The following is a 26,317-nucleotide window of genomic DNA, read 5'->3' on the forward strand; positions in this document are numbered from 1 at the left end:
GGTTTAATATAATATTTTAAATTTTTAAGGAGAGAAAAGAATATAACTTTGAATCGCATCTTTCAATTATTGAAAATGTGTTCTCCATTCTGAACATTGAAGAAACAAGAGAATTTGAAACAAGGGAATCTCTTTTTCCGATTGAGGTTATGTCAGTTTGCCTTTCTAGGTATGGCAATAATGCGTATCATAAAGAATTGAACAGAACAATCTAACCTCAAAATAGAAGGTTAGAAGAATTTAATATTAAGAGATGCCTCTTATTTTCCGACTCGAATATCGATGTTTCAATCTCAATTATTTTTGGCATTTCACTTTTATATACATATTTGAAACGCGTACCTTTATTGCTCGATTTAATTTTATTAATTGAAGGGAAATCGAGATAATTGAAATACTAGGTGGATAAAACATTTTATTAGTTTGAGAATTTTATCAATTTAGAGAGATAATTGAGATGTTTGATGAATAAAATAGATCGACGGATAAAGTATCGGGAATTTTATTATCTCGCGAATAGCTCTGTTTAAAATTCAATATTAAAAATAACAATTAATAACCTATAAATTGAATTACAAAGCGACAAATAAGATAAACATCTGTTAAACTTTTAAATTATATTTTAAATTATATTAAAAGATGAGCACGTTAATAATACATACATTTTTCTAAAAATTCTCAATTTTAAATATCTTTAGCTTTAATTCCTTTTTTTCTTTTATACCTTTATTCATCGAAACAAACGTATTTATCACTACTGGTCAATCACGTCAAAAATATTATGCTAAACTAAAATTGTTAAAAATTATTCAAAATAATCTCAATTCCACCTATCTATATTCTACCTACGAGAGAAAGAGTTTTCACACGTGCAAATTTCTAAAGAGAAATTTAGTTTGAATGTTTAATAGAAATGTTCGTACACAACGTGTATCAATGTCCATCGTTTCACACTACAATGATTAATGGAACAATGCACGCGGACGAATAATTGTGATCACGTTAAATTGCAGAGTTGGCGCATTGAAATAAGGGTATATACCGTGTTTCAATGCAATAATTGTTGGCGTTTCAGTAATCAGATTTGAACTTGGTGGTATTTTATAATAAAGCCAGCTCTCTCTCTCTCTCTCCCCCCTCCTCTCTCTCTCTCTCCAGAACTTGTTATCGCAGGATAATAAGGATTATATTGTTTCAAATTTCCCCATCTCCAAGATACTTGCAACATTGTTTGTCTCTTTTCAATCGTTTAAACAATCTTCCAATAATCTTCCAAAAACATCTAGACGCCCAACTTCTCACCTTGGAAATCTGAGAGGATAGCAAAAGAATTTTTAACTCCTCCTGGCTCTTTTTTATTATTGAAAAATAAAAATTCGAAAAAATTCGAAATTTTCGAGCGAGAAGATTTTTGAACGTGTCTCTTTCAGCGCCGGAAATCTTTTCACGCGATTGTGAACATTCGTAAAGAAAATTTTTCGCGGATCCAATGTGGAACGGGTGCTCAATTTCATAGATGCGCCATAAATGCAATATTGTGTGCTAACCGGTTTTCACATCAGCAAAAAAAAAAGGAAGGATGTTCGACAAAAAGTTTCACTTTATGTAATGAAATATCCACACAATATGTGTGTATATATATATATATATATATATATATTCTCTGGTTCGTTTTGTTCGATTACGTTTTTTCGAAAAGGATTAAAAGTAGGAAAAATGTATAATTAAATTTGAATAAACAATAGAAAATTATTCGTCTCGTTTAAATTATCGATTTTTTTATCGCGTTATTTATTTATTTATCTTTTTTTTTTGGACGAGAAATTATTTCTTGATTGGTTAAGCGTCGTCCATTTTTCTTTTCTTCAGAATCGATCATTAAGACAGCGGGGAATTCCATTGGCTTGATTTACCGCAGAGACACGTACCACCTTCCGGACCGCTACTCGTAAAAGCACGCTACTTTGTATGGAAACCGATGAGCCCATTGCTCAATGCTTCCAGGCCAAGCATTGACTCGTACCTTCAACCAGTACTCGATTTTGATTTGACAGGAATCTGAATGTACACTCCAATGATGGTTTCATGTTCGAAACTAGAGCTCTCTTTCCCTCTTTCCCTCTCTCTCTCCTCTCCCTTCGCCACATCGAAGTGCACATGTCCTAAATTTCACTCAAAAAAAAAAAAAAAAAGGAGAGAGAAAAAATTATTCAACTTTAATTTATCACGTCGTAACGTGAAATGTAAATTTTTCTAAGAAAAAAAAAATATAGTTGAAAAAACATTGCAATAAGTAAAACGCTAAATCTAAATCCATTGTTTTCGTCGAAACGAAAAAAATATCGATCGATTCCTTTTTTTATCGATTTATCGAGCGATTGAAATTGAACGAAGACGAAGTTAGACGAAGCGAGACAAGGCGATAGGACGAGGCGGCAGTGCAACGAGGACAGTAACTTGATAAATAAGCTTGTTTTGCTCGATTTTTGTATATCAACTTTTCCATCTTCGTTTCGAATTCGATTCTTCAAAAAAGTGTGTTTTGCAAAAATATCATCTTGACGTATATCTTGTCTCGTGAGAAGGCAGAATCAGTATAGATATTGGTTTAGAATATATTACTTCAAAATGAGCGAGGTTGCGGTACGGCCAGTTACACAGTTACAGATATTCGTAGAGCACGTATATAGATGCATAACACGATGCTCGCCGCCTAATCGTGGTTTGCAACAGGTTCCTTTCAAAGCCTCCAAGTTCCCCCTTCATTTTCGTAGAGAGAAGGGGGGGAGAGTGAAAGAGAGGGAGGGAGGGAGGGAGGGAGGGAGTAGCGAAAACGTGGCGTAAGAGAATGATCCCGTTCGATCGAACGAGCGATTAAACTCGAAGGCTGGCTGGCTTCTACTTAACGATAATTCTACCTCGCTCCCCTCCTCGAGTTGCTACGTTCAAACTGTTTGCCCGTCTGTTTATTCGCCACGGTGATTGCGAATCGAATTTTAAATGGATTAGTTTGGTTTTCGTCAATTTTCGCAAACGCAAACGTTGGACAAAGTAAACGTTGTTACGTTTCGAAATTCTCCACTTCGAGTTTTGTGCGTGGATCCATTTTGTTGTATCTTGAAGTCGGTCGAAATTGATTTTCAATAATAATGAGAATCGTTTTTTTGTTACGTTATATTGGATTTTCTACGAGTCAATCTGCCACTCTTTTTAATCTGTTATTGGTAAGGTGAAATAATTGTACGTATACGTTAATTGAATTTTTATATAAATTTGCTATACATACTTGTAAAAGAATTTGGCTTTAAAGAATTGATGGAAAATCGGATTTTCTCAAAGCGATGGAATGGAAGAGCGCCGGTTGGAAAAGGAGTGCAAATTATAGTGGATTTTATTTCCATTAAATAAATGTAATATTAACCGAGCTATGCAACTTTAAACATCATCCAGTTAAAATCCACAATTAATTCCTTTGGACAATTTAATAATTCAATAAAATATAATAAGTAACATAGCAAGCGTGATATAGGTTGAATGTAATAAAGGTGTAAATGTAATAAAGGTCGAATTATAATTTTGTCTCTTTTGTCTGAAATTGGGAAAAAAAAAGAAAATGATAATTTTATACTGGTTAAACTTTATTATTCTGTGGTATGATTTTTTTAAAGTGCAGTTGTAATTATATTTGTATACCAAATTTTCTTTGCATTATTATATCCCAAGTAGAGAAAAATTTCTCACTAATTTTAACAAACTTCATCATCCTATGAACAATTTCTTCGCAGTCCCAAAGTATAATTATATTCGTACTTCCAAATTTTTTTGCGTTATATTTTATATAAATTTTACGATAATTTCATTTCCTTCGAATATTACATCTAACAATATTTTTCCAAAATTCCTATTCATTGCATGTAAAAAAAAAAAAAATAAAAATTGTAAAAAACAATTTTTTACCATTTAATAAATTTCATACTTATCCTATGAGCAATTTTTTGACAGATGCAATTGTCAAATTGCATGATAATACTCGTATATCAATACTTTCAAATTTTCTTTCCATTATATTCCATATACTTATATAATATTTATCATAATTCCATTTCCTTCGAATATTCAGCAAAATATTCTTATTCCATTCTACATCCGTCTTCTCTTATTTGTATCGATACATAATACCGAAAAATATTCGCGAATGCTACAGAAATATTCTGAATGGGGAATAAACTGCGTACACAGATCGTGGACAAAAGCGAGAAACTCTCGAAGCTCGTACGTGTCACCTCGCATTCGAGTCATATGAAACACGATTTGATTTATGGCCTTCACGGTTATTCCCGATTTTCGCACTGTCGAATTTTTCGTTTCGTTCCGTTCCGTTCCGGATTGTCGCTATTCCCGATTGGGGAACGTGCAAGAATCTTCTCCCACCATCGCAAAGTGGTGCGATTCTACTGGCATTCCACTCGTGCGCTCTTCTTTATCCGTTTAACCGTCTCTGAGACCGACTATCCCCGCTCAGTCGGTAAAACAGGATGAAACGAACGATTACTCTCTTCCGTCGATTGTTCTTTTCTTTTACCCCCACTCATTCCAAGCTCCATTTCTCATCCGGTCAGTTTCTTCCGTTTTTTCTTACGTCTCTACTTTTTTACAGCTTCACGTTCTTTCCCTTCACCTTGTTCTTAAAATATTCTCTACTTATGAAGCTAATGTCTTCGCTGATAAAATCCATTAAGAATATTATGCGACGCACAACACATATTCTTTGTATTAGCGTTGAAACAGTTGTGAAATAGTTTGATTTTTTGTGAAATATAATAGAAAATTGGTAAAGAATTTTTACAATTTGGAATTGAATTTGAATTCTAAAGAATTTATTATAAATACTAATAAAAAAGTTTAAAAATTTTTTCTTTTTATGAAACTTTAGCATCTTTGCTAATGAAATCTATTACAAATATTAAATACATCTTTGTAATCGTAATTATTAATATAATTGTACGAAATTTGATAAATTTTGAGATAATAATAAAAAATTATAAAGGGTTTTTGCAATCGTTGTTTCATCTAGAATTTTAAAATCTTTAAAAATATTCTCTTTTCATAGCGAAATCCATCAAGAATATATTATATACGTATTTGCTCGTAAATATTGGAATACTGTATGCGTTCAAATTTTAAATTTTGAAACAGTAGAAAATTGTGAAGAATGTTCACAATTTATCCATTTAAAATCTTAAATTCTAAGTAACTTATTCAATATTAACAATTAGATTCAATTTATATTGTCGCGTGATTTCGTTCCATCCTATGGTCCAAATTCACGTGCATTTATCAAATTCAACGTAACACAAGCTTAGCTGCAATGGAGTGGACAGTTTTCGTACGGTACGCTAGAAAATAAGAGTTTCTGCAATTGCTGGTCGCTTGGTAAATACAAGGTTAACCCGTAAATAACTTTAGCTGTACTAAATAGCATGTTCGGCGAAAGCTTCTAACTTTTTCCGCGCAACGAAGTTGTCAGAAATATTTCCTGCTCCATGCCCGAGTTAGGTTAGGCGACACGATTTCACTCGAAATACTTTCGGATGGAATTTTTTTTATTCTTGAAAAAAAAAAAAATAGAATTAGAAACAAATTTCTACATCACAATAATAAATGTGGAGAAATAATTAGATTCGCTTAAAATTAAGGAATTTTAATGCTTTCAATTCTATTGGAAAAATTTATCGAAAATTATGTTAATCTTCGATTCAACAATTCGGTGTAGATTGAAGACTTCGTTTTATTTTGTGCAAAGTGATAGATCTTTGTATATTCGATAAATTCAGTTGATATATATATATATGTTTTTGTGCGAGAAACTTCAATTTAAGTTAGGTTAAATTAGGTTAAGTGATGAATGGAAGGAATATTCTAAGATTAAAGGATTTAGGTTATGTTCAATTAATCTGTTAATCGCAGCGTTAACTTCGTTAATTTAGCATCTCTCCGAGGAAATAGAAATTTAGAATTTCAAATGTAAATAAGAACAAGTGGTTGAATCAAGTATTACAGTGGTTGAATCAAGTCAATGGATCAAATTGTGCAATAGAATAAATCCATTTGAGTATATTATATTATAGATCATCAAAGAACAATATTCCTATGTGAATGAAACAATGAAGAATATTTATTTATCATTATTAAAATAATTAGCATTTTTCTTAATGAATGAATAAATTAGAAACAAATGTATTTTACATATATTGTTTATAATAATACATCGAATCGTTGAATCGAATACTATTTTTAATAAAGCTGAAAATATTGTTTTATCAAAGATTTGTTTCTAATTAATCTCTGTATGTGTTTCTGTAACGTGCATGGAATCGTTTCGAAACTATCAATTGTTCACAGAAATGGGAACTGTTAGGAGAAACTTTCAAGATTGTTCGGTCCCCGAGTGGCTCGAACGAAAAGACTAACTACGCAATTAGAGGTAACGTTTCGAGTCGAACGATAAAAGTAAGGGAATAAAACGTGTGATTAACGTGCGTGAAAGAGATCTGATTTGTAGTCAACTTATTTTTCAACGTGTTTAATAAAATGATTTATGATAAAAAAAAAAGAGAAATATCGTTTATTGTGGTAATAAGTTAGCCAATTACTCGAGAATTTTTGATATTTTAAAACGTAAAACCTATTATTTTTACATACACTCTTCGTTTCGAAAATACTTCTTTACTTAAAAATTTGAAAAATTCAAATCCGGTTGTCAAAATTTTTCTCATGGCTGAGAAATTACAATCTTTCCTTTATATAAAAGACTCTTTAAAATTTACTGTATAATTTTTTTTTTCATCAAGTTATAGAATATATTTGAATATTAAGATCAGAAAATTCAAAAAAATGTTAAATTTTTGTTTTCTGTTTTTGTGAAAACAAACGGTACAGTAAGTTTCAATAAGTAAAGAGAAAATTTTAATCTGCATGTTTAAAAAAATATCTTTTCTATTTATTTAAAAATTGACTCAGAACTGAAAGTAAGTAGTATTCTCTCTATACTTTAAAATATCAAAAATTTTTCCAATGATTAATTCATTCATGCTTCCTATTAAAGATAAAATTCAATTTAAAAATTCCAAATATTCTTCATGCTCAAAAAAAATTTGTATTATTAATATAATTTTTACATTTATTTTCTGGCCTATTAAAGAAAACATTCAATATTAACGTTATTTAAACAACATCTTTCTCTACATAGTAATACAATGTAATTTAATCCATGATAGCATATAATAATAAAAGCAGTCACAGTTTCCACGAATTTGAAACAAGAACCGTGGAACATTCGTAAGACGCGTAATATGCGCGAGGAACTTGGAGGAGCAAAGTTTTCAATTTAAAATAGCGCGTGAGACGACCAGAGGACGCGAACCCCCTTAATTAATTTCCTGTGGCCTTAATTAATTCACGCGATCGAAAGGAAATTCGAAATCAAAGGAGAAAGCGGCGTGTAACTTGTTTATTGAATTCCTACTGCGTCCGTACTGCGGCTAAATGCGAGGGAATGTTTAAACTCGGGCAAGTGAATTAAGAGTATCGTGTAACCAAAGGAAGTTTCACGAGTTTCAAGAAATTAGCAAAGTTTGCGCGGCGCAATGCCTTATCCCCTCCACTCAACCTTCCCTCCCACTCCCGCCTTGTCGAACACGAGAGATATCGCGGTTCAATGGTTCCAAATAAGGCCGAGGGACAAATAAAATTCTTCTTGTTATTTCTCGGCTCGAAGTTGGACAAACACGATATTTGTCCCAACGCAGCGATAGGCTCGCAGTGAAATACTTCTCTCTGTTTCAGAGTTATTATACGTAGCGGCTGCGAACTGTGTACGATTTACTCGTAGCCTGGATGAAGCATGGATGACATTTATCATGCGAAGTTTTCTATTTGTGGGTAGAGAAGGATGGAAAAGTGCACAAAAATGTATAAATTTATGTATTATTGGTATTTATCGAAGAAAAAGTTTTTCTAGAGAATTTTAGAATTCTAGTAATTTTTATACAAGTAACGAGTTTTTTTTTTTTATAAGGAATGTATTAATCATGGTAATAAAATTAATTTTAATAATTTTAATAATAATAATAATAGCAACAGATTGTTAATAATAACGAGTTAGTTAGCATTATGTTTTAGTTACTGAAGATTGAAACAGGGACATAACATTATAAGTACTTATTGCTACACATACTGGAAAGTTTGGAGAATTTCAACTGCAGTAACACATAAGTACATATACCTGTAACATTCTCATATACCGCTACTGCTAATTCCAGTTTAAATTTTCAGAGTGACTTTGAGAAATCTCACACTTGGTTCTGTATAACTTAAATTAGAAACAGAATATAACTTTTAAAATAAATAATTATTATATTCCTCTTTGTATAATAGCGAAGATTTAAAAGAAAGAAAAGATGATGTATATAAGGAAGATACGTGCTACTAAGTTCTAAGTAATAAAGATTAGGTCAAGTATTTGTAGGAAAAGGACAGCTAAGAGAATTGTGTTTCGGTGTGCGAGGTCCCTCTGGTGGCACGTATAGTAGGTCAGCCGCAAGTTATTTCATTATGTTTAAGGGGAAGCTACTTATAAGCAGATTAGGTATTATGTTAGATATTATGTATATGTGCATTTATGAGAAATTTATATATGTATGAAATGTGCATATAATGATGCAAAAATATACCGAAAATAAAGTGCTGTGGTATAATATTTCAAGGATGAAACAAATCTCTACCTAGGTTCCATTTCTTTCCTGCACTCATAAAGATACTAATTTGCATAGAATCTGCAATGTACTTAGTCGACATGCTAATACTGTTATTACTATAGTATTATATTATCATATTAATTAACGCGTACATCAAGGATATTGTTAAAGGATACAAAGTACATAATTACTTAGCACTGTATTATTATAATATTTCTCAACTTTTCTTGAATTACAACCTTACTTTTTATAGTAGTCGAGTAATCTGTTCACTTTTCCATATTTCATGTTTAAAAGAATAGAGAAAAAAAAAAAAAAAAATAGGACGAAAGAAAAATATTTCAATACGAGATGTAATAAAATTACGACACGATAGATTTCAAGATAAATTCTACAGAGATAACAGTTCACAGTGATCGTTATTGGTCATACGAATTGAACAAATGTTACATATCTACAATGATATCGAGAACGGTAGTAACATCTTTTAATACTCGCGATGAACGACTGTTTTTATATTCGGTTCGAATCTAATATCCAAGAAATTTATTTGCTTGTCGCTTCTCTTTCCCTTCTCCGTATCTTTCGCGCACTTTTATTCTTTTCTTCCACCTCGTCACCGAACGAGCACTCGAAATAGCACTCGTAAAACGAGGCACTCGATAAAAATCATGGCGTGATGCAACATCGGTAAAGCGGTTTCCTTTTTTTCGCCCCCTCTCACCACTTCTCTTCCGATCACGAGAGCCATTAAGCTTTTCCACTAGACTCTGTCAAGTGTCTACTAATATAGGCTCCACTAAATCATTCGCGCTTCCTGCATTCCTAAAAAAAAAAAAATGCGTGTGCAGCGATCTATTCGTACACTTGTTCTGTACGTTTGTAAAAAAAAAAAAAAAAACAAACAAAAAAAAAAGTTCAAAAATATACACTTCGTAACATTGATGAAAGAATATGTACGATGTTTGTTTATCGATTTATGCGAATAAAAGTACGAGAAAATTAATGCGTGTGCCAAATTGTCTGAATTGAATTCCAGCGAATAAACGTAACGTGAAATTGTTAATTGATAGAAAGGAAATAAAAATTGAAATGAGTGGAAAGCCGATTTATTTGAGGTTGAATAATATTGCTTGCGAAGTGAACTGTACTACCGACCGAAAGCTTGGAATCGCAAATATGCACGTTTCATAGAGCGTATTCGAAAAAAGTTAGGTTAGAATTCTCGTAGTAAATTTTTTCATCAAAAATCTAATAAATTAAATCGGATTATAGATTAATCTTTAAAAATATAGGTTTATTATAATTTATAATAAGATTATTTAAGCCACGTCCATGCATGATGCATAATTTAAGCAGTTATTAGGCTTGCAAAACTATTAATAGAGCTTATGGCCGTTCTGATAACTTTGTTATGTTCCTTAATGTGTATAGACTTACCGAATTGGAGCAGACGTACATGGTCAGTAATATAAGTACTTAATTATACTAGCGAATGAAGTCGATGATCTCATCAAAGAGGATCCTCAAACAAATCGAAACCGAGTTCAATTCAAACAAATTCTTTTTATTCCTATCAGATTTATTGTCAATAAATGAAACGGTTGAGCCAGATAACGCGTGATACCAAACCCAATTACAAACTGGCCATTTTCACGGCATTTCGATTGGCGTACGAATAGATTTGATATGTTTCCATTCACTTTTAAGTCTGGAATAAACTTTTTTTCGTTCATGTCACGATTTTTTTAAACATCTTATATATGAATATTTATATACTCTTACATTTAAATTTTTTAAAATTGCAGATTTTTTCAAAATTCGATGAACGACAGATGTATTTCGAAATATGAATTCGAAATATAAAAATATTTAATTTCGCGAAAAAATAAAAATAATCGAAATTTATCGTTCGTCGATCTTTTCGCTATTTTCTCGATATACAGGATTAAATTGCGTTCTTTCAAAGTGGATGTATACTTTTTCTCTCTCTCTCTCTCTTTTTTTTTAGTGCGAATTTTATGGCACATATTTTTACTACATGCTTTTGCTTTTTGTTTGACGATTGCAAAGCGTTTTATGTATAACATTTATATGTATATATATATAAAACTATACAAATGTTTGTGATATGCTATTCATATATTCGTTCCTGCATATATATTTAATGTGATATGCATGCATATCGAATTTGTTAGAACATGGTTGACCTATTTTTGATGAAAAAAATTAATAATTATTTCGTAGAAAAATGAATGGAAATGTCTTACGGTTTACATATACTCATATTTAATTTGGTATAAACGAAAAGCCAAAATAATAAAATAATCGTTCCAGATAAATAGACCTAGATTCTTACACGAAAGGAAAACAATTTCTAGAACAGTGAAGCATTTGCGATCATTAATCTCTTTAAAGCTCTCGAATCAATCAACGACACTCGGCTATAATTGTTCATGCATAGGTTTTCTGAATTTTTCCGCTCGTTTTACTCTTTTACCTCTGTTAATCAATCTGAAGTACCGGAGAAGAGCGTGCTATCGGTATCTGCATATACAGTTGTCACGTGTCACGAATAAAACGTTATCCTCCAATTGTATCTAGAGCAATGGTACGTCAAACACTTTGTGAATAAATTTTATTCTATTTTACTTTCGACTCATTTTTTCAGTCAACAATTATTCATTTCTTTTTATTTTATTCTTCAACAATTTCAAAGGTATTCTTCTGTATTTTACACTTTTTTATTTTTTTAAATTATACTTTTTAAATCAAGAGTCATCTCCTTTCTCAATTCCACTAATTTTTCAGACTTTCTATTCTTTCTCTTTTTTCCTCTCTTCTTTTTTATCGCGTTCAATTGTGCTAAAAATAAGTTTTTTTTTTATCAAGACTCATTCTTTTTTCACAATTTTACAGATATCCCCCTGCACTTTGCACTTTTGATAATACTACTTTTTTTCTCTTTCACATTCGTTGCACTTAATTATTTTATGCCATGGCAATTAAGTAAGTGAGTGCACCTATATTCCACTAATTTTCAAATATAATTTTCCCCTCCAAAAAAAAAAAAAACAGGATCCTATACGAAAAAATTTTATCCTCTAAAATTTTTCGATTTTCATATTTGCATTTTTAAATCAAGAATCATCGACCGTGTACCACAATTTTCTCGATATTATTACGCTTTACATTTTTTTCGATGACACCACCTTTTTCCCTTTCGCATATACTATAACAATTTGATAATATTCCACGAATCTTAAAATATAATTTCCCTCCCTAAAACAGGATGCTATATGAACAAATTTTCCTCTAAAATTTTTCGATTTATGTTATCGACCGTGCACCACGATTTCCCCTAAATATTCACCACTTTTTCATAACATAATTTTTTTCCCTTTCAATATTCGTTCCACTCAATGATTTTATACCATAACAATTAACCAAATAAATGCCTACATTTCACCTAATTTATTCGAATAGAAAAAATCGGGATCCTGTATGAAAAAATTTTATCCCCTAAAATTTCTCGATTTACATTTTTAAATCACGAGTCGCTAACTTATCGACCGTGCACCACGATTTCCTAAATATACTCGCGCTTCGCACTTTTTCGATGACACCACTTTTTTTCCCCTTTCCCTTTCCCCTCTTTTCACATTCGTTGCATTTAATTACGGTAAAAATAAGTTAGCGCCACGGTAATTAATTTCGAATTCCCGGGTAAAAGTTTAATCAGAAAGTTTTACCGGGTTCGCACGGAGGGAGTATCACGAAAGTGGCTTTTTAAGACGCCGTAAAGGGCGGAAGCGACGAGTGAACTTAAAGATATGGAGGAGTGGATGCCACCACCTTAATCTTCCCTACGGAAAAGTTTCCCTAGTCGCAAATCTTTCCTTCGCGCTCCCGTGAACCTCTCCACCCCGCCCCTCTTATACGGCAACGGGCGTGTAAATCAGGGGACATTCGACTTTTTAAACAGATTACGCCATTTTCCCGGAATACGAGGAATACGTCGTATTCTCCGTTACGTCAACGTTCGAGAAATTGAAAAATCGAGAAAGATGTCGCCACCTGTATTTCATCCTCGAGATTCGCCTTATATAAGGTGTTACCGATATACGAATATGAATGGTCGTGAAGATAATCTATTTTTATTTGCTCGAATTTGGTGGAAATTGTCGCTTGTTGATGGACGATGACTAAACGCGGGAAAATTTTATGATACAAGAAGTTATGAAATACGTTTCTTTGATGCTGAAAATTCTATTTGTAAACGTTATGCGATATCTTTTATTTAATTTTACAATGTACGTAAACGTGAGGATTTTTGTGGGGAAAAAAGTAATTCTAATTTTTGATGTTGCTTTTCATATTGAAATATTCATATTTTGACGTTTTTTTTAGATATTACGTTATTTTCGATCTAATTTTTGATTTTGAAACGGATTAGTAAGGTAATGGAAAAATAGTTGTCGTGAAAATGATTTATTTTTATCCGATGGAAAATTTTTGCGTGTGATGGATGGCGGTTGGATGAGAATTTTTCATAAGAAAATTTTATGACGTAAGAAATTATTTTTGATATTGAATTTTATTTGTAAATTTGTAAATGTTGTGTTATCTTCTGACCTAATTGTAGTTTTAAAGTGTAAAGATTTTTATGAAGAAATTTTGTGACATAAGTTATATATATATAATGTTAGAAATTCTATTCGAAATACGGCGAATAATTTCGAATTATTTTCTAATTTTCTATTGTTAAGAAAATTTTTAAAGTTTGCGAACGAATAGCAGCAAGTAGTTAACTGTTCTCAGGGAAACTTGGTTGTCGGCGGCTTAAACGAAATTTTATTCTCGAACCTCTTTCCACCGAATTTTTATTTTTTATTATACCAAGTTTCAAACGTTGGACTTAACGAATGATTGTATAATGTAGTAGAGAAATCATTTAAGTAAGTGTCTCTGAACTTTCTCATAATCTTCTGGAAAGTTTAGTTTGCCTAAAAAGATTTAAAAGTTTTTATTTAAACATTAATACTTTTTTCTTCATATCGAAACAAGATCGAACGAGATATAAAAATTTGTGCAATTTTAAGTGATCAAAGATGTCGGTATTTCGAAAGGGAGTTTAATTAAAGAAGCTTTTCGAGGGTCTAACATGGAGAAAAAATTCACTAACTTGTCTGATCATCTTTCACATCCACTCACTTTTTTTTCGATTTCCGCTTGCGTTAGGATCACGAAAAGGTTTCCACGGTATATTCTGAATGCACGCTAACTCGACGTTTCCTATTTTCGATGAAATTCAATCGTGATGCGTATTTTCAAAGAATTGATGAAAAATTGAAAAACTGAAAAATTAAATTATCGATCAAAAGTTTGAAAACAATTATTTTAATTTAGATTAGAATTAATTATTAGATAAATCTAATCTACCGATACAAGTTGATAAAATTAATATCTGATTTTTTATTAATATAGATAGATAATATAGATAGGTAATGTAGAATTAATAGTAAACAAGTAATGTAGATAATGTAGAATTAATAGTAAATAGGTAATGTAGATAACGTAGAATGATTAAGCAAATGTTTAATTTAAAATATATGCGAGGATTATTATTTACCTGATCCACTGATCCATTAATAATTGACAAAAAAGTCGATGTAAAAAAAAAAGTAGTCCAAATTCTCTCTAGAATATCATTTTGTTTCTCACAGCCACAGATATGGTATAATACTCTTATAATTAGTATAGTAGAAAATTAGATCGAAAATAAGATTCTTCTAATTTGTTCTTGAGGGATTCATTGATACATAAGGGACTTTATCACGCGGACCATTTAATGGAGAGGAAGGTTATCCTCTGGGACAAAAGGACTTCTCGTTAACTCGCTCCTTTAACCGTTTCGCTAAACTCCCGTGACGTCTTGAGCTTAAAATCCCGTTGGGTTGCTTGTCACTCCCTCTACTTTCGCCTTGTCTCACTGTTCCTCAATTCATCACACATTCCACTCTGGTAATTGAAAAATCCTCTGATCTTTTTCTTTTCAGAAAGATTCTTGCTCCTCTTCTTCATTTCCTTCATCAACTAATTTTTTATTACATTTATGTACATCTTTTGCTTCCGCCATATTCGTTATGAAACTAAAGTTTCGAGAGTCGTATACTAACCTGTACGCATGTCGCGAAAAACTTGCTAAAATCCAAATTAAATTTTTGTTCTTTTATATATTTGAAATTAATACGATTATTTTAAGTGTACGTGCTTTTGTGTAATGTGATATTGATGTAGTCTTTCTTCACGAGCATTATAATTTATATGATTAATCTATTAATGTATAATTCAGATTTTATTTACATTTCAATTCTCTCTCGATATTACTTTTTCCATATTTTATATTGTTTCAATTTTGTTTATTTTTATTTTATTTTATTTTATTATTATAGTCGTTACATTTTTTAAATTATTCTTATTTCTTTTTAAATTTTACTCCTCTGCTTTCAATATTTCCATGTTGTATCCACACTTGTCTTGCTTCTTTCTCCTTCATTAAATTTTTGTAGCCATCCATTCTCTCTCAACATTTCACGCTCTTTTCCCTTCTCGTTTTTTCGTACACGTAAACATATCCATTCCCGCGCAACACGTGCATGTGACTAAACGTCGCCACCACGAAATCTCCTCGTATTTTCGTGGCAACATTATCTTCTATTCACCTCAGAAAAGAAGGATAGAGATGTCCATTATACCTTCCGCACGTATACGTATAATAAACGCAAGCATTCATCTAAGCGCCACCTAGCGCTGAAGCATGAAAAAAAGAAGAAGCGAAACTAATTTTGACATAGCCAACTTTTCTACCTTAGTTTCCTATTCGAAGTTCAGTTATAATTTAACGTGATACAGTGTTAAGAGGATGGATAAAGTCGATGAAAGTGCGAATCGGAGAGCAGTATTTTAAACTGACCTGGATTTTCTGTTTCTCCCGATAGAAGGAACATCTCGTGTGATGCTACTAACCTTCTCTCGACCAGTGATCGATATTCAAATGAAATTCCACAAGTAGATCGAAAAGAGGAGCAATATACAGTTTACGAATAAGTTATGTTGATTTCGTTTGTGCAATTGTGTATTTAATTTGTTGTTTAGAATGTTTTTAACGTATTTAATAAGATAATAATTCGGTTCTAATCATTTATGATTGATTGTTTTGATTAGTAATGTTCATGTTATTAGAGATAGTGTGATATTTATATAATTTTATGTATTTATTAAATAATTTGTTTGCGTGTGTTTATTATAATAATTCGGTTTTGATCATTTGCAGTTAAATATTGTAATTTTCGTATTAGTACGATGTATACGATTATGTATTTGGTTATTTGCTTTACGCACGTATTTAATAAAATATAATTCATAATAATTCGTTTTAATCATTACGTTAAACATCGTGATTTGTAATTTTTGGTGTTAGAGTTAATGATACATATACAAATAGAAATATTGTAATATATTACACTATTGCTAATTTATTAATCTTTAGAAAATTTCAAATCGACCAAAATATCCGAATATTCACGAATGGTAGAGTAATTCATAAAACGCATTCGAATTTTAATCGTTCCACAATAGTAGCACAGGCCGACAATCAATCACGGTAAAGGTGAAAATTAGTCGCAAAACCAATGGCTGCTGTAAATTCATAAACGTCGCTTTGAACGAGATGAATTTCGGTAACACCAGCGGTTAAAATTGTGAACGTGACAACACAAAATTTTTATTCAAAAATAAAAAATATAAATTCAAAAGTAAGATTTTAAATAATTTTTTATTATAATAAAAAATTCTTATAGTTTTATACAATGTTTACTTGTAAAAGATTATTTTCGAGTTTCAAATAAGTTTTAAAAGTTGTATTGAGTATTTTTTCATAAATAGACATGATGTTCAGAGTGAAAATTATATATCTTTTGGATAGTTATTCTCAATATAATTATCAATTTGTAAAAAAAAATATTATCGAGAGCAATTCTCAAAAGTTTTACTCTTAAATATATTCGCACTTTTAGGATACGACTGCATTTGAGAGTAAAACTCTCGAAATTTATTTTTGAAGATATTTTTTTATAAATGGACACCGTACTGACTTTTACTCTCAATACAGTATCTATTTGCAAAAAATGTTTTCGATAATTTTACTCTTGAATATATTACATCTATTTTTACAATGGAAATTCTTGAAATTGGTTCCGCGATTGTACCAACATTTGTTACCAACATTCTAATAAATCTGCGATAGCCGACGTTGGTACGCCTGACGCGACTCTGCGCGTAATCTTCCTAAAATTTCAGAGACGACATAACCTAAATCAGTCAGTACTGCAATTGCGACAATGCCGATGGCTGTGAATCGCGGAAGGAGGACGACAGACGACCATGCCTGACGACAGGAATATAGAAGAAAAGAACGAAAAGGAAAGGAAACGTGAAAAGGTAACTGAACGAGAGGAAGGGAGAGAAGAGAGATAAAAAAAAAGAGAACACCTCGGGCGAAACATCACGTTCGACCTCACATCGAACCAGAAAATTGTACGATGCGCGAAACAGACTCGAACCAATTTTTTTTTTCTTTCTTTCCTCATTCTTTTACTTTTTTTTCTATCTCATCCCAAATGTATATTTCTTCTTTCTTTTTTTTTTAATTTTTTGCCATAGCAAAACTGCAAGTGCTTCAAAATCTATGCAATCACGGTTATCGCTGTTTGTTCACTTCCGTCGTGTTTCAAAAGCGAAAAATTGCGATCGAGATCAAAGAGGCACTTTGATTGACAGAATGAATAAGTGCACAGTCATTTTTTTTCTTCTTCCTTTTTCCGACCAATGGGAAATTTTAATACACCGAAGGGAAAATGATTCGAACAAGTTTGAACAATTTTTAAAATATCGCAAGAGCAATAAACGTCTGTACTTTATATATGAAATCTCGATATACGTAGATAAAATTCAAATCATTGAATAAGCGAATTCTGTAACATAGATATATTTATATTTTTATTTTCGTGTAATTTAAATATCGAGAATTGAAAAAAGAAATTTCGAAAATCAAATATGAATATTTATTCATTTTTTTTCTTTCGTGTATAAAGTAATAAGATAAAATAGATTGTTGAAAAAAATTTTTTGAAAATAGATATAACGAAAAAAAAAAAAATTTAAATATGTTTTTTCCTATTCAGATTATGATTATACTTGAAAATGGGAAATAAAGTTACATATAAAATAACTACGTATCATTACTGCATTGAGGGTAACAATAATTCTTTTTAATTTTATCGCTCTCTACGTTGACATTATTGATCCGAAGAAAATTGAACACTCGTATAAAGTTTAATTATAGTAACTTCTGATAAAATAAAATGTTATTTATATGTTTATCGTCGAACACGCAATTACTTTTGTCCACTCTATTCTTCATCCGCACCTGGATATGATACCAGTCATAATCAAATTTTGATCATGAAAATTTAACAATTACCTTCCCATTGTATTAAAATCATGGAATTTATTAATTTTCCTTAACATTTTCCATTTTGTTTGGTTATTGAAAGTAATTTCAGTCATATCGTAAACTAATACACCATCGATAAACTTAACCTCTTTTTAATATTCAAACCCAAAAGATCAAAACCATATTTTTCCATCATATTTCTCTCTACGATCCTCATTCATAATTAATATTTTCCAAATAAATTTAAAAAAAATTCTCCTGCGAGTTTGGAAATATATTATATTATTCCATGTTTTTTTTCAGCTGTTACATTAAGGTGATTGCATTTACCTAGAATGCATACCTCTTAACTCATTGCGCAGCACTCTGGTATACTATATTAATATTAAACTTAATTTATTTTGCCAATGTTTAGTATCAAGAAGAATCGTACAATTCACACAATTCGATTTATCTTCATTTATTCGAAGAACTCCATTTGTTAAATCGAACAAAAATATTATCCTCAATTAATTAAAAAGTTCAAGCCGAATTTTAAGATATTAAATTTTAAGATAAGATTTTAAATTTTTGATTATTGCAATATCAATTATATAAATATTTTTTTCACAAATGTATAAATATATAATTTTTGTACATTTAAATTATTAATTTTTATCATATACTTTATGTAATGTGTATATTTCGTTTCATGTATGGTCAAGTATTCGATCAACAGAGTTTAGATAGATGACTATAATGTCTGATGCTATAGTATGCATCGGTTACTTTCGCTATTAATCAAAAGTTTCTCGTAATAGTGAATGAACCTGCTAAATTAAGGATAAATTAGCATATAACGTGACTTCGTACCTGGTTATCAATCTTTTATTAACCTCATCGAAGTTCGAAAAAGTATGTAACATCGTATTAATTGTACTTATCGTAACATATTACTATCGATAGAACATTCCATATTATAGCGAATTCGTGTGATATATTACAGATTTTATTGCTTTTCCGAACTGAGAGATTAATCTGTAAGTATATCTGAAAATAAAGAAGAATTTTTTTTATTGTGGATATTAAAATGATTAATTTCATTGAGGTTAAACATTTGGTTTCTGGAAAGTTAACCTCTTCATGGACATATACAAGATATTAAAGACATGATTTACAGTATTTATTAACAGTGATTGTCGAAATAAAGAAAAATATTGTCAGTGTTTCCAATTTTTTTATTATTATTATTAAAATATTCTGCATTAAAAAGTTCTTCAACAAATATTAATTCAAAGAAAAATTAAATGTATACATATGCGTTATCAGTGTCTCTAAAGAGATTAAATACTAATTATACAAGGTAATTCATTTAAATTGGCTCATTTGAATATCTTGTGATGATGATACTCATATATTCTCATACTGTTAGTATTATTGTATAATATTTTAATTATATTATATTAAAAGATTGTGATAATACTCAAAATGTTTTAAACAAAAATTATGATTATATGATATAAAAATTTTTTCTTATATGAATATATAAAGATCATTTGTTAAATATAATTATTCAATTTAATATATTGGTCGATACATCTCTATATTCTCTATAAGAAAGTATTTATATCCATTTATGTTATTAAAACCATTAATTTAGAATTTAGACTTTAGTGATAATAAATAAACTTTACTTTTACTTTTCATTTATGATCTACTATTGTTTAATAATCTTATCTGTCGACATGTTTCTTGAGAATCGACAAAAATTTGTCTCGTATCGTATCTTGTAGCTGTAAAAGGAAACGATGCATTATGATATTTCCACAATGCTGCAACGCATTTTCTTTAACAATCACGACACGAATCTCGCATCACGGCAATTTTTAATAGGCCAGAATGCATCAAAGCTTTTCAAAAGGTACAACAACATCGTTTCTATGAAACCACGTCGTGTTTCTGCTCACGATTCTTTCTTTCGATCGAAGCGCATTGAAACGCGTTTTCGATTTTTGAGGTTAACATATGTATGCATGTAGAAACGAGATTAAACGAGATTCGTTCCTTGCAAATCTTCAAAGTTCAAAAAAGAATCGAAATTTTTGGGTTACCAAAGTTTTCCTTTATTAGGTTGACTACGAAAATTCCGAAATCTTTCTAAAATTGGATAGTTTGATTTTTTCAACTCATTTAAATATTCCAAAAAAAAAAAAATAATTTTCTTTTTTTTACTTTGAGAAAAATTTATTTTTGAATTTAGATAGTTTAATTTTTCCAAATTATTTAAATTTTAATAGACACTTCAAAGAAAATAATCCTTTTTTTATTTTGAAATAATTGAGCGATTTAATTTTTTCAAGTTATTTAAATTTTAATAGATATTTCAAAAAAAAAAAATAATTGAGTTTAATTTTTTCATATTATTTAAATATTAATGGATTTTTAAAGAAAAAAATAATTTTTTTTTTTTTACTTTCCAAATGAAATTTATTTTTGAACGATAAAATTGGAATTAAAATTAATAAATATAAGAATAGGTTCTTGTTTGAGCGAAGTTAAACAAACAATTGTTCATTGATGTTGCTGCAATTTAATTTACTTAATAGTATATTTTTCGTAAGTTTACTTTTTAAAATTGTAATTTTTTTGTTCCAGTGCTAAACATTTGTACCAAACTCATCGATATTATTGTCAGAGAAAATTTCAAATTTCAGTAGATATAAAATTGCAAATTCAAGATTGAAAACATTTCAAATTAGATTGCACTCGTGTATGCTTTGCCAGATACATCACAGCACTTGCATCCATTCCTTTTCCTTACATATGTTCATTTGAAGCGTTATCTTTATTAACTATTTGATCTTTGATATCTCATTAAACTGTATATAGTTTATATTACGCGTATATACAACGTTACAGGAAGTTTCTTCATTAGCAAGTGTTTTAGCTGGATAAGCTGTAAATTGACATATAGACACTATATGTTACTCTTGATTTAGAGAATTTACATTGCGATGCAGTTCTTTATGAATCAAATATTTTGTGACTGACAAAATATATTACATTAATTTTATAAAACTTTATATGAATGAATTTACAGTTACATAGTTTACAAAATAAATCTTTTTAAAGGACAATTGAAAAATTGAAATAAATAAAAGAAAATAATTGAAAAATATCATGAAAAATATTTCTACACATTAATAAATAGTTACAGTTAAAATGAAGATTTTAATAAAAGAACCTAATTACAATATTTATTTTATTATTATTAAATTATAATTGCGCTTTGAGCGTATAAAAATTTATATATCTCTATATTTAAATATTTGGAATAAAACAAATTTTTAAGTTTCCTTTTTTTATATACATATTCGTTTATTATATATATATAAAAAAAAAGAATGCAATCTCAATTATAATACCGCACGTTTTACACAATGTTCCAAGTGTAAAAATCAAATTTTTAAATTATAATAACATTATTAATAGAGAATATATCATAGAAATGCAATTTGTAGTGAATTAAAGAACAATAAAGAATCTTTATGAAAAATAGTTTACCAATTATTCTATAAATAGATATAATACATAAACAAAATATTTTATTTTATATTTATTAATGAATTATATAAGATATAGATTGAAAAAACTTTTTGTAAACATACTTATATAAATAAATATCATTATCAAAAGATTAATTAATAATTTTAATAAAAGAATTCGATCACAATTTCACTATTATAATTTAAATTATAATCAAAGTTCAAAATTACAACAATATAACATATCATATAATATAAATATATATCATATAAATACAATGGTAAAGGAACCTTGAGACTTTTATGAAAAATATTTTCAATTTTTCTACACGTTAAATATCTACGCTAATTAAAAATAATTGTAACAAAATAGCTCAGTCACAAATTCACTATTATTAATTCAAATCACAATCAATGTCAGGATAAATCAAACTTCTATATTACAATCGTGTGTGATATATCATGATCACTACAATGTGTGGCTGGTAAATTAGTAAAGAACGATAGGGAAAAAAATCGTGGAGTTTTGTAGCTAAGAAAACGCGAAACCGCGTTATGAATTTCCAGCTACCTCCAGGGAAATGGATCGTTTGCCAAATTTATTTTCGTCGTTCCAAGCAGTGTGGACCTCCGTTTCACGATCGATCATATTTTTTCCCCTCCATCCTCTCTCTCACTCTCTCTCTGTCCATCTATCTGTCTTTCTTTCTTTCTTTCTCCACGCCTGTGAAACTGTACGATCGGCAGTGGTAACTGGAACGTTCGTCCATGTTCGAGCTGCCGTTGTGTCCAAAGTTGGAAATGATTCATTAGTAATGGTACCGGTGGTACGGCCGGTATTGAGAATTCAATGGCTTCGTCGGCAAGTTTTCGATTAAATCAATCGTCATGGAGTTTCAGGTGTTATTTGAGTCGAACGTTTAAATATCCTACAAAGTATTTTCGAAGTTGAGAGAAAAAAAAAAAAAAATTGGGAAGGATATGATGGAAACTCAATTCGCAAAAGATGAAGGATAGAAATGTGGTGTGAATAATAATTACGATTTTCGAAGAAATTTCACTAGTTCGATTATTTGGATATTTAGAGGATGGAGGATGGAAGTGTGAATTGAATGAATAATCAGAATTTTGAAGATTAAATTTTATACATATCGAGTACTTTTATCGTTTGTTTTGATATTTGGAAAAATAAAGAATGCAAATGTGAATAATACTTATGATCATAAAAATACAAATGTGTATTAAATAAAATAATTATTTTACTTGTATATGTGTACAGAATAATAATTACAATTTTGATAATTAAATTCTATATCGATTATAACCACTCTTTCGATATTCACAAGATGAAGGATAAAAATATATATACTGATTTATCATTAAAATTTTGAAACCTTATTATTTTAATTTTTTTATTTTTAAATCTTTCTCAGAATTAAGACGATCATGCGTCGATTGTGGCCCCTAATATCGGTTATCGATAATATATTGCACCACCGTCAAGCAATAGATCATGTAAAATTAATAGAGTTATGTCGCGTCGATGTTGATACGTTTGTCATGCGGCAAACAGTATCGATGCGTGGACAATCCGATTTTGCACTATGCCTTCCTAAACAAGCGCAAGAAAACCTATTTAAATGTCGATACACGATTAAATGAGAACACGAATGGGAATATTTTAATTCCAATTTATCGTGGCAGCCTTAAATCCTTCAAGAAAACATTTTCCGCGCAAATTTTACATAATCAGACGTAGGATCCAAGTAAAGCGAAAACCGACTTGAATAATAAAAAAAAGGAGAAAATATGATTTCATAAATTTTAATCTTGATGAAATACAAAGAAAGTAAAGAAAAAAATATTCTTCTTCTTCTTCTTCTTCTTCTTCTTTTTCTTGTCTTTCCTTATGCTTCGAAAAAAACATCTCTCTCTCTCTCTCTCTCTCTCTCTCTCTCATTCTCCATTTTATCTCCACTGTTTGAAAGAGAACGAATAAAATCGTTGTACAAGTCGTTTTATGACCAGTTACACACGCGCACACGCACACACACACACATATATGTATGTATATATAAAATATATATATTACGAAGTAAAGCCACATTATAAATGACACTGGTTGAAGTATAGTTATTTAACAAATGGAAGGACGTTAGAAATTGCAAGGTATAATTTCATTTCGCGTATTGTGCACGGATTTAGCCTTGAAAGTCAGGGCACAAAGTCAGCCTGTGCAAGATTATGCGAATTGCCTCGGATGCCGGGGGTAAATTTGGGAGAACGGATAGAGTTTCACTGGTGAAGGTGCAAAGTTCCCTCCCCTCCCCCTCCCACCCCGAGGCTTGTTTCGAATTTTCCTTCTCCGCCAAAGTGCAACGTAACTTTCAAGTATATGCAACCAATTTACATATATTTTACATTATTTGCCTGGAACATAATATTATTGTTTAATTAGAAATTGAAATAAAGGATCGATGGAGTGTAATGAAATATTCGGGTAAAAAAATATCGGGTGATAATAATTTTTTCAATAGAATGTTTCTTTCTTTCTTTCTTTCTTTCTTCCTTTTTTTTTTTTTTTCGTTGTTAAAAATTTTATCTCGACGAAACGTTCTTTATTTCGTGTTTTTAATATGTAGAGGTATAATTTTTTAATACGTAAAGGTATGATTTATAATTCATGATACGAATAAGGTATATAAATGAGGTCGGAGAGATTCTGCTAGAATAAAAATAAAATTTAGTGGAGTGTAATAATAATTTGATGGAAATTCAATAAAAATCAGAAGTTTGAGAATTTTTCAAATACCAGTGAATAATTTCTCATTGGATATTGAATGAACTAAAGATTGAATGATTGGATTGCACGTAATAATGAAAATAAAAATGTGGAATCAAGCTTTACTTGGAATCCTCCGTTTATAAACGATACATTTTCTAATTTCACTATGTATTTGAAAAATTAATTTCGCCATGGAATCTTCCTATTCTTCATCCGTATTATGAATTTCGAATTACGAAATGACAAAGAAATATCGTTAAATAAATTAAAGATGAAAGAGAAGGGCATTTCTGAAATGATAAAATAATTAATATTAAATATCTAGTATTAAAAATTGTGTCGTTGGTTCGCAATTATACCGGTATTAAACGTTCCAATATCTCCCCTTCACTCCCCCTCCCCTCCTCTCCCCCCTTCCCCTCCTCCCCAAGTATTGCGACCGTCCATGATGCAATGGTAAATGTAAAAAATATGGCGGTAATTCGTTTCTTATTGCGTTGACAGCAGGATTTAAAAGTGTGCACGTTATAAAGTTCAATGAAATTACCTCGACAGAATTAATAAAGCGAGCCTCGTTCCTATCGAAGTGTACAGAATTCGCGTTATCTTTAACATGCAATTCCCTGAACAAGGTTCCTTGTATGTAGGCGAACGGTAATACCGAGCGATATTAAATTTCTTCATCAAGCTTCTCATTAAGTAGTCAACTTTACATCGCCCTTTCGGAAGAAAACGCCCACGAGTTGATAAAATAACAATAAAATTTATCAAATTTAGACGAGAAACGAGGAACGAGATAATTTTAAAAAAGAGTACAAGAAAGAGAAGAAGGATTTTTTTTTTCTTTTTTCTAAAGGTTATGGCAAATTAATTTTCTTCGAGATTTTACAAGAAGAATTAAATTCTTTTCGGTGTGGAAATTTTCAAACTATTTCACGCGAAAAAAAGATATTTGATATAAATTTGTCAAATTGATGAGAAATAAGGACAAAGAAGTTTTTTTTAAAAATATCAAAGAAAAGGATATTTTAGGCCCGTTGATTTCCTCTTAAAATTTCATAAAATTAAATTCCTTCGAAACTTTCAAATGTCACATTAGCAAGATATTTTATGTTATTTACTAAATTAATAAAAGATTAAGAAGTTTTAAAAATATCTAATATTAAAAAAGTAATCCAATATTAAAAAAAAAAAAAAAAGAAAAAAAGGATGTTTTAGGTTAGGTTCCCTCCGAGACTTGGCAAAATTAAATTTTATTCCATATTGAAACTTTCAAATTTCATATTTAAAAGAATGAAAGAAAATATTAGATTCGTGAATTTTAATTTACGAATTAATTCGGGGAAAAATAAAAATTAACGATTCGAAAGATATGAAAGATATATTCCAAGTAGGTTTTGGCAAATTAAGTTTGCCAATTTCATTAAGATATACGTGTCAAAGACTTTGGAAAATGAAATTCCTCGGTTTACCTAATTCCATTAAGGTATACGTGTCAAAGACTTGGGGAAAATGAGATTCTTCAACGTGGAAACTTTCGGTTTTCCCATCACCGACGTGAAACAACCCGATCTGTAATCCGAGAATAAAAACTCTTCTCTCCTTCCCCCCCCCATCCCTCCCCTCCCTCCCCCTATCTAATTCCAAGAACAAAGAAGTTAAATTTGACATCTCCCTCGTAAGATTTGGAAAATTCATATTATCGGCCGACAGCCGAACTTTTTCTTAATAACGA

General features: G+C 30.2%; 1 protein-coding gene and 3 long non-coding RNA genes across 9 annotated transcripts in view; 2 read left to right on the plus strand and 2 right to left on the minus strand.

Moving 5' to 3' along the window:
* Nucleotides 1–229, plus strand: part of LOC116414175 (uncharacterized) — a 46,378-nt gene extending 46,149 nt beyond the window's left edge. The window contains exon 7 of the long non-coding RNA XR_015294985.1: nt 30–229. This is a non-coding gene — a long non-coding RNA (uncharacterized LOC116414175). The remainder of the gene's footprint in view (nt 1–29) is intronic.
* Nucleotides 1–26,317, minus strand: part of LOC100868045 (lachesin) — a 77,098-nt gene that overhangs the window by 44,680 nt on the left and 6,101 nt on the right. The gene's annotated exons all lie outside the window — the stretch shown is intronic.
* Nucleotides 13,338–14,854, minus strand: LOC147656179 (uncharacterized). Its single transcript, XR_015294988.1, has 3 exons — nt 14,389–14,854; nt 13,971–14,113; nt 13,338–13,762 (listed from the first exon to the last, which is right to left on the minus strand). It is a non-coding gene; the product is annotated as an uncharacterized LOC147656179 (long non-coding RNA).
* LOC105735180 (uncharacterized) overlaps nt 16,343–26,317 on the plus strand; it is a 45,869-nt gene continuing 35,894 nt past the window's right edge. Inside the window, exons 1-2 of one of the 4 annotated variants that reach the window (XR_015294982.1) lie at nt 16,343–17,258; nt 18,577–19,167. This is a non-coding gene — a long non-coding RNA (uncharacterized LOC105735180). Of the gene's footprint in view, nt 17,259–18,576; nt 19,168–26,317 lie in introns of those variants that run through there. The other 3 variants (XR_015294980.1, XR_015294981.1, XR_015294983.1) reach the window with 3 other exon arrangements.

The sequence above is a fragment of the Apis florea genome, unplaced genomic scaffold (genome assembly GCF_048593485.1).
Source record: "Apis florea isolate Af1SG1 unplaced genomic scaffold, ASM4859348v1 contig_3802_pilon, whole genome shotgun sequence".
In the NCBI taxonomy this organism is placed as follows: Eukaryota; Metazoa; Arthropoda; class Insecta; order Hymenoptera; family Apidae; genus Apis; species Apis florea.